Source organism: Sparus aurata, chromosome 13 (assembly GCF_900880675.1).
Source record: "Sparus aurata chromosome 13, fSpaAur1.1, whole genome shotgun sequence".
Classification (NCBI taxonomy): domain Eukaryota; kingdom Metazoa; phylum Chordata; class Actinopteri; order Spariformes; family Sparidae; genus Sparus; species Sparus aurata.
In genome coordinates this window covers 29,591,232-29,599,846 of record NC_044199.1, presented here as the reverse complement: position 1 = coordinate 29,599,846, position 8,615 = coordinate 29,591,232, and the positions used below count along the sequence as shown (strand labels likewise).

General features: G+C 40.2%; 1 long non-coding RNA gene across 1 annotated transcript; it reads right to left on the bottom strand.

The window, feature by feature from the left end:
- Positions 1–7,036: 7,036 nt before the first annotated feature.
- Positions 7,037–8,248, bottom strand: LOC115594551 (uncharacterized). Its single transcript, XR_003986514.1, has 2 exons — positions 8,176–8,248; positions 7,037–7,587 (listed from the first exon to the last, which is right to left on the bottom strand). It is a non-coding gene; the product is annotated as an uncharacterized LOC115594551 (long non-coding RNA).
- Between the last annotated feature and the right edge of the window lie 367 nt (positions 8,249–8,615).

Here is an 8,615-nt window from a genome sequence, read left to right as displayed (position 1 = left end):
TCCACAATGCAGACTGATTTTTCTTTTTGGTCAATTTTCTTTGTTCATAACGGGTAGTAAATATTCACTTCCTTTGGTAAGGCTTCATATTAAGGTCCTTAATAGGCAATAAGACCCTTATAAAGTGCTTATTAACATTAAGTCTATATAACTGTTAACAATAGAATCATTAACACTTAACAGACTTACACATTTCACATATGTGTAAGAATGTTTGAAATACTGTTAAAAACACTTTTGAGTCAAACAAACTTGCCTGTTATGTCGGTAAAACAGTCAGTACGCTTTTTTGTTGCTTTAGTAAGATTAAAATACAGTTAATTATGCATAACTTTGTAGTTAACTACGCTTTTTGTTGTCAAAGTGAGAACAATGCCTAATCAAGATAAATAAACCCTTTATTATGCAACTAAGCATCTTATAAGGACCTTTAATTAGGACCTTATTACCTATTATGGTAGACTTATTAAAATGACCTTAATATAAAGGTTTACTGTTCACCACTTAAAGTAAAAGTACAACTACAACAATATAATAATATTACACTATAAATTATTTTAGCCAGAAATATTAAAACTATTACAGCAATATAATAATAATACACTATAAATTGTTTTAGCCAGAAATATTAAAACTACTACTATATTATTACTATTCCACATTCCATATTCCATAACATTGGATTGTAAATCATTGATCGTCATTTTGTGATTAGGTGCCCCTCAACAGCTTCTGAGTGGAGCACAACTGTCATAAATATGAATCCCGGGTCTGAAACAATAAATGATTGAGGGACTGAGTGGCTGTGACGGACACCATTCACCACATTGTACCATCAAGATGATTTTGAAACTGTTATTTTAAGGTAAAACACGTAAGTTAAGTAAGTTAAAATACAGTGTGATAAAATATGAGCAAAATGTATTAAAAGTAAAAATACCACAGTGACATATATACTGTATTATTGTACCTTGTATGATAGATTGTTGATATTGATGCATCGCTGCGTGCTCATCCAACTGTTGTAGCCGGTCAAGACAGATCTACTTAGAACTACTTTACATTATGGTAGTTAAGTGCAGTGGGTTCCAAACAAATAACAAATCAAAGGAGTTACAAGATGATAAATAGGGTGGGATTAAAGAAAAAACAAGGTTCTGCAACACAACTGTGTTCTGACGTTTGAGTTCTTTATTAATCTTGGTTGTTGGGTTAGGGTCAGGGTTAGGGTTAACTGGGACGGGAAATCCCACAAATACCAGCTCAGTAACATCTGGAAAGTGACACAATTCATACACAGCGTTTTTTGTAAGGGGAATGTTGGAAAGCAATGGGTTAATCTTCAATGATGTGTTGTATTTTGTATGAATTGTGTTAATGTATCATTTTATATGAAAGTATAAGTACCCTAAAAATCTACACAAGTATGATACTTGAGTAAATGTATTAAGTTACTCCCCACAACTGAGTGAGATGAGATGATATATTTGTTTATCCTAATCTGACAGCTAGAAATGAATTGAATGGGGCAGGATGACTCAGCAGCATGTACAGACAGTTAACTGGAGGTTATGTAAAACCCATATTGGCACCATGTAATTTAGCCTCAATACAATCTCTGTACTATCAGGCCACTGGGTGGTGCACATGACATGGAGAAGTGTATTTTTAGACGTGCAGCATAAAATTGCTGAGAAGATCAAATCTGTCACAGGTGTACCACTAACTGAAAAGTATCATAGCATTTTGTTTTTTTTATCTGAATGAGATGCTAATCTTAAACGCCTCGTTCGTGTTCATTTTAGATCAAGTCCCAGGCAGCCATTCACAGAAAAATGCAGTAATGCAACAAACACAGTAATACAGCTGGTGTGTCAGTTGGTGTCACTGTTTTTCTCTCTAGATTTCCCTTTCCAGTGGCAAAACCTGTGTAAGCAATAATGTTGTACAGCCCACTCTATGTACTTGAATGTTGGAGGTTACCTGAATGCATCACATGGATCTCATGTCAAACTCTGCTTTAACATGAAACCTGCAGTGGACTCCCTCTCAATCAAAGTCTCTGCAAGCTGGTTTTCATACAGTGCTCAACCAAAACAGCAGAAAGTTCGTAAATCAGTTTCTGCAATTTAGATTTTTCTATCTAAAAAATGTAAATCTTTATCAGTGCTCAGAAATAGTTGGTAAAAGGCAGAACTTTGTTGTTAGGTCACATGCAGTAATACTAGACCACACCAGGATATCCAATCAGCGAGCTGTTTATGAGACTGTGAGCTCGAAAACACCTTGCTTAGTTTCGCTCACTTGTTGGATGCCTTTGAGATCATGATTATGTTATTTGATCACATAGACACCCAACAATTGAGGCAAGATAACTTAATATTGCTGTTTGACATAACTTGAGACTGCACCAAATACATCAGGAAGGACTGTCCTACTACTGCATTTATTAGTTTTTGCCTCTTAGATAGCTGAAAACTGTTAAATTCTCCCAAACTACTGTATCTTCTTAAAAGTCACATTATGTAGAAATTGGCATTTTGTGAGATTTCTCAATTTCCATTCAACTGAACCTCTTCTGAAACTGTTCGGCGCCCCCTGGGGGAGGTTTGTCTGCCACTTTGAAAATCTCTTCCATATGAATATAAAGCCATCCACGTCTTTCCCGTGCACATTACAGCTTCTCCAGTATGCATGTCTGTCACACAGACTCCCACAGCTACCAGCAGGGAGAAGACAGCCAGGCCAGCGGCCAGCAGCAGATGCCCAAACACCCCCACAGTGATGTTTCTTTCTCTGAGCTGCTCCTGCATCTTTGTCCCTGTCTCCCGGGCCTCCGGGTTCAGTGTGAGGTCAAGAAATTGTCGGTGGGTGTTTGGAACTAGTTTGCGACCCCTGTTGCTGTTTTGGCTGAAGCACAGTCTGGATAGACGTCATATTGCCTGCGAGGAAAATGTAGTTGTTAACGCGGCTGATGGGTCTGAGAGGAACGTGGAACCTTGAGCACCTACCCCGGCCTGGTGGATGGTCTGATAGTGTCCATGGACAGAGGATGTTTAAATGGCACCAACAGGCTTATGGAATGAATACCTGTACAGATTTTCATCTAAATCCGTCCAGCAGTCGTTGGGATATTTCAGTCTGGACATGGTGGACCGTCAGACAGACTGAGACCAACACTACCATCCCTGCAGACCATTGCTACTATGGCTAAAGATCATCCCTAGAAATGTGAGTAAGTGGAAATACCTTTATTTATAGTGCTTGAATGGGACATAAAGAATTTCCCCCTGGGAGCTGAAGCCCTCACACTCCTGAGGTACTTTCAATTTATGGATTGAATGTTGCGAGTGCAGCTATATTCATCTGAAGCCATTCTTATAAATCAGGTGAATGTACGGTTTGATAAAATGATCCTGAGATGAAGTAGAACATTCAATTACAGGACATTTTAACATATGAGGCCCACGGGCCCTCTGCTCACAGTCTAACTAGACTGGCCACCAAACAGCAAACATCAGAAACAGGGTTATCTGCACATTGTCCAGAAAAATGCAGACGAAGAAAGGGGACTGGAGCACAATTACTTCAGGTGATTAACAATATGACTTGACTAAGGACCCTAACTAAGGACTCATCTTGACTTAATCTGCCCGAGAAAAAAATGACTTTGGACTTGAGACATGAATCACATCTCCACTGACTTCCCCCCTGTGTAGCTTCTTTTATTTCCTTTCTCTTTTAGTTTTGACAAATAAACTCACTTTTGGTTTCTTTTCATGTACTTCCTCCCTTTCTGTATCCAGCCTTGAGTCGGGCTGTGACAGAGGATGACAGGGATTCATTGGGACACAAAAAGAAAGAAAACAAATTGACCTAGAAAACACTGACACACAGAGACAGAGATAATATAAACACTTTTATTGTTCGTTTCCTTCTCGAAACAAAGTCTTGCTTCAGATGGAGAGGGTGAGGAAGCGTGGGACTTCTTTTTTTTACTGAGAAAATTGTCTGATGCTGTGAGCATGGCTGTTTGCATCCATCATGCATCATCACGTATCAAACGATGGAAACATTACCGTACATGAAAAGCGAGGCAATTAAATGATTAAAACAGCAGCTACACTTGCAAATCCTCGTATAATGTGTCTTAATGAATATGTATAAACATACAGCGAGGAACAGACTGTTCCGCCCACAGATCCCATGTGGCCTTCTGGAAATGCAGCTATTTTAAAAACTAGCTATTATTGTCAGTTAACCAATTACCCGTTATAACAGTACTGCATGTTGTCCTGCCCTGAAATGGCTTGAATGATTGTCCTCCTGTCACCCATTTAAAGTTATAGATTTGAAATTATATTTGACCTGTGGCAGTACTAGCAGTACAATGCTTATGGCCAGCCCCAACCTACATAAGAATATAAGGAAAAAAACATGTAAATCTAGGCGGGATGCCAAATGTCAGCTACTTGGACTATAAACCAGTAAACAAAGGCCTCTTCAGGAATAATCAGACTGAAAGGTGCTCCTACAAGCCCCAGTGAAATAAAATGTCAAAACTGAAGTTGTATAGGATCTTGGGTTTCAAGAATGAACACAGTAAACACAATAGGACCTTAACAGACTAGAGTTACTGGCTGGCAGTCTAAGAGAATGATGTTCTCAGTGATTAAGTGACAGATTCAGAAAGAGTGTGAGAGCCACCTGGGTGCCACTCCCCACCTCTTTGAAGCCTTCACAAAAAGGGCGTTGTCACACCATGACTGGCTGGGAGGGGAATCCCCTAAGCTGCTTCCACTCCTCAATCAGGAGTCAGTCTCCCAACCCAGGCGATCTGAATCCCCAGCCAGAGGGATTTTAAAAATCATCCTCAAACGATGAAAAAACAAACAGACTGTTTAGATATTTCACTATACTTTTGATCAGCAGACCTCTAAATTGTGTTGTGTTGTGTTTTTAGTATTTGGTATGGCCCCCTTTTGCTTTAATAACAGCATGCACTTGAGCTTGCTTGGACTCCATAATGCATCCCAGCTTGATTAGACAGTGTCAAACAATGCCCGGCTTAATCTACAAGCTCCCCCATAAATGTTCATGGGGGTTGAGGTCAGATGACTGTGGAGGAGAGTCCATGACAGTCAGGACTCCCTTCATTTTTAGTCTCTATATTTAAGCCCGACCAATATCATTGGGCGATATTGGCCTAGCATATATAGATATTTATCGGTATCAGCGTATATGTTGTCGTTATGGAAACTCTTTGGATAAAAAAACAACCACAACAAAACAATGCTTGGAGGGATTTCACTTTCACTGATGTCACTTTAGACAAAGATTTTGTTAAATTGTAAAATCATCCACCTCCATTACATTTTTGGCACAAGTGTTTGATAACCACAGTCGAGGAATCATTGCAAAAAACGTGTATATAGCGGTCGCTATATTGGTATTGGGATATTTTACCTACTCTGGCCCAAAAACGTCTTCTTGGTCAGGCCGTACTTCAAATAGTGCTTGCAAAGCTTTGAGCTATATGTTTGGGGTCATTGTCCAGCTGCAGTATGAATTCTCTCTCCAAAGATGCCAACCAGTCAGATGCCAACTTGGATTCATAAATGAATATAACTTTTTTCAGTCATCCACTGTAAAATTCTGGTATTTCTTATCCAACCTCAAGCGTTTGGCCTTATTATCCCTCCTCAGAAGTGGTTTTAGAAACTGCTCCTTGTCCTCTAAGACGACTACATACATCTTTCCTCTGACAGTACGTCTGCTAATAGGAGTTTTTCATTTAGCAAATTATAAATCTGTGGCAAAGTTACTTTTTATTTTTTATCTCTCAGGGGGTTAGCCATGATTTGATGACAGAAAAGCTCCTCTTTGCCTAGAAAAAAACAATTGACTTCCGACACTTTCATTTACTCTCTGAATCCTCAGATTTACTCATTATTTCAAGGTTTACATGACAATATTAGAGATTTTCAATGTGGTCTGAGACATTTGACCCCACTGTAGATGGACACATGCCCTGCACAGTTAGTTTCCACAATCATATAACAGTATTATACCACTCGGAGGTTTATTCTGGACTGGATGTGGTCCGCAGGCAGCCAGTTAAATAGACCTGCTGTTGGGCTCTGATGTTCTCTGCTGTATTTTCCCCTTCTTTCCTTGTGTGTCTCTTTCACCTTCCCTTAACCAACAGTGTGGTAAACATCCCTCATCTCTGAAAGCAAGGGTAACACACACATATGCCACACACAGCACAGGCACACAAACACACGCACTGCAGAAACACTTGAAGCTATTTATAGTGGCAGGCGGAGGGGAAAGGTACACAGGCCATGGAGATGTGTCCTTCACCGCCGCTGTGAACAATGCTGCCTGCCAGACTCACAAACAAAACACGCAAACACACTCACAGATACGCCCGAGCTCAACAGAGACATGCAGGGACCTCAGTTAGGTTGGTGTGATGATGACAGTACAGGCATACGACATACGACGGCAGCATTCATCAAGTAAAGGGACATCCGTAGACTTGCACACATGCACACAACACGCTTGAAAGGCAAGACAACTTTTATGCACGCAGAGCTCGGTTTTTCCACCGGCTGAGAAAGATCGAAAAATATGAATGTAAAAAACTGAGTTGTTCGTCTGTGTCCCTGGAAGTTTACTCTCCATGGGGATAAGCTACTAACACAGGAATAGAGGATCATTGCACGGGTGTTACTATTGTTGTAGGTGTTCATTTTATATGCAATGACCTCAAAGTACTATTATCTTGAGAAATCTTGACCCCGTGCAACTTGGTTAGGAAGTTTTGTGCAGCAGATTGGTCCAATTTATGCCAAATATGGGTCAAATTGTATTTGTGTGGGTACCATACTGTTCTACTAAGAGCTAATGTTCAACTTCATATTCTGAATACATTTTCCGTGATACCAACGGGAAACAAAAATTACTGGGAAATGACGGGACCTGTAAAATAAAGCATATTGTTGAGATATATGAATACTTGTCTCTATGATTCTGATGAAGATATTGTGTAAAGCATCTGCATAGCAATGATTTACAATCTAATTGTGACATTTCACCATACAGACATTCAAATGAGTTGTGTTCAGGTGCGCACGGACAAATTAATGTTAACTGTGAAACATTATCCCTCATTACATTTTTGCAGCATCATAGGAACATTTTGTCAATAAAGACAGGAGATATAGCTTCTTGTACAGGGGTTACAGAATGCACTGATCGTTGTATTCATGCTGTGGCGTCCTTTTGTATTTCCATTTTAAGCATGTAGAACAAATCCCTGTAAGCTGTTTGTCTCCGCAGCAATGCTATATTAAGATGATTGGCTTTGTGTTCTTGGCACTGGGTGTTGCAGTGTTAGCTGATGGATCTGTGGGGAAAGAGTATTTTTCACCAGGCAATCATATCGTGTTCTGCCACCAGAGGGCAGTACAGGAAGGCAGCTGAGGATCTCTGTCATCATCGCCCATCTTTGTAGTCCTTCTGCAGCTGTCCCTTTTGGCTGTGAGTGATGAGGCACTTGTTTGTCCGAAGCATTCATTCCTACAGCAGATTTATTTACTTCATTAAGAGGATGTAGGTTATAATTGTAGTTTCTCGTATGATAACGATGATTAGGGTCATTTTCCTCAGGTTTTCTGTTTGGCTACAGTAATTACACTTTATGATCTTGATGTAAACATTGTTAGGACAGTGTTAGGACCTGCTTCTCTGTGTTTTAGGTAGGGTTGGACAAGTCAAGTTTGTCAATACAACGCCAACTTTAAACTCACCTCTAAATTTACTAGCTAGGGATGCATGATACATAAGGCAGATGGATAAATTATTGCCCTGATAACAGAACATTTACGTTATCATCTTATTCATCTGTGTCAGGTTCGCGGGAAACAGGAGATACTCAGGAGGAAGGGGTTAGACCCAAACCCAGTAAAACAGGGAACAAGAGGCAGGATCAGGGATGAACAAAAGGCTGAATGTAAAAACCCAAAACAGACAAAACAGGGACGAAAGAACAAAGTAGCAACTGAACAGCGAAACAACAAAGTGCAAAGGAAAAAGGCAAAGTACAAACCAAAACCAAAGTTCAAATCAAAATGCAAAATGCAAAACTCAAAATCCCAAAACACATACCAGAAGGAATGGGGAGCCGACGGGAACAGAGACAGTAGCAGGTATGCGCAGGGGCAGAGGAACCAAACGGAAGACATACAATGACCAGACGAGGAATGAAGGGAAACACACAGACTAAGTACACAGACACTGATTACCAAACGAGGAACAGGTGAGGAGAGAGAGGCGGGAGGAAGCCAGGTGTGTTAACGAAGGGGAGGAGCACAGAATAGCAGACCAGGAGGGAACAAGGCAGACAGACAGAGGGAGACAAAGGGCAGACCACAGGAAAAACTTAAAGGGACAAAGCATGAAAAATCCAAACACAAAAAACACAAGGCAAAATCGGGAATCATGACAATCTGCAGATAACGATATTATAGCCGATAATTCTAACTGATAATATGAAGCCAAATTGCTTTTGTTGAGTCAGCAAGTGTGGCATCCACACACTGCAGGAC